Source organism: Bufo gargarizans, chromosome 5 (assembly GCF_014858855.1).
Source record: "Bufo gargarizans isolate SCDJY-AF-19 chromosome 5, ASM1485885v1, whole genome shotgun sequence".
Taxonomy (NCBI): Eukaryota; Metazoa; Chordata; class Amphibia; order Anura; family Bufonidae; genus Bufo; species Bufo gargarizans.
This window is the reverse complement of record NC_058084.1, coordinates 436,361,378-436,362,963: the sequence shown is the minus strand read 5'-3', so window position 1 is coordinate 436,362,963 and position 1,586 is coordinate 436,361,378.

The window sequence follows — 1,586 nt, the reverse complement described above, 5'->3', positions numbered from 1 at the left end:
GTCGCAGACTGTTTAAGAGCTGTGCTTTAGCTGCAGTCGCATGCGCCTTCCATTGTGGTCAATAAGACCGCCTGCACATGAGTGCGAGAGAACGCACATAAGATCCGCCCAAATTTCAGTGCGGATTTATGTACATTTCTGCATCGTATCCGCACCATGGCATTTTTTTATGTTCTATATTCTGCATTTTTTCACACAGCCCCATAGAAGTGAATGGGTCTTTAGTGAAAAAAAAACGCATTGCATCCGGAAGCAAGTGCGGGGGCGATGCGTTTTTCACTGATGGTTGCTAAGAGATGATGTTTGTAAACCTTTCATTTTTTATCACGCGCGTGAAAAACGCATCAAAACGCATTGCACTCGCGGCAAAAAAACTGAACGCAATCGCAGACAAAACTGAGTGAACTTGCTTGCAAAATGGTGCGAGTTTCACTGAATGCATCCTGAACGCATCCGAATCTAATCCGTCACGCTCCTGTGGAGCGTGACGGATTGGCTCCGGATGCGTTCAGTGAAACTCGCACCATTTTGCAAGCAAGTTCACTCAGTTTTGTCTGCGATTGGGTTCAGTTGTTCAGTTTTTTCCACGCGGGTGCAATGCGTTTTTATGCGTTTTTCACGCGCGTGATAAAAAAACTGAATGTTTACAAACAACATCTCCTAGCAACCATCCGTGAAAATCACTTGCTTGCCGATGCAATGCGTTTTTCACGCAGCCCCATTCACTTCTGTGTTAAAATTGCAGAATATAGAACATGATGGGATTTTCACGCGACGCAGAAGTGATGCGTGAAAATCACCGCTCATGTACACAGCCCCATTGAAATGAATGGGTCAGGATTCAGTGCGGGTGCTATGCGTTCACGTCACACATTGCACCCGCACGGAAAAACTCGCTCGTGTGAAAGGGGCGAGATTTGTGTCATCTCAGGCACTTTGCTCGTACTGTACTACGTTGCATTTTTTCGGCGTGGAAAAAAAACGCACGTATTCTGCAATGTGTGCAGGTGGGCTAAAGGCAACGTCCAGTACGACTTACAGCCTGCCCCCCACAGTGTTGGTTTTCTGCGACTGTCGCAGTCGGGTCATATCGCACTGACATCAGTGGACACATGTGGCCCTGTAGCCTCAATCTGCAAGTTTCACGTAGCCCTGAGGCTCCCTCCTTCCCTGTAGCCTCAATCTTGCAGCTTTCTGTCTAAAAAAAGCCCAAAATCCTGGAAATGATGCAAGACTGTAATCTCTGCAGAAACCTGCGCTCTGGGGCAGCCCTCATTCACCAGGCACCATGGCCAGATAGAAGGCTTATGTTCCCAGCAGCCGAAACAACAAAAGTTGCATAATAATCCTATTTACGAAGACGTATAATTCGGTCACGTAGAACGCTACAGTGTCAGGTCGCTGCTCCACATCATCGTGATATCATATGCAGATTGGAAAAAATAAATAAAACATTTCCCTTTGAAGCGAGCGAGTTTCCTTTCATCATGGCGTTCCTATTATGCAAATCCTATGAGCCCTCCCCGGGGGTGTCTTATCTAGATGGGGGATTTTCTATGGGTGGCCCTAACTCCTGAGATCACTTT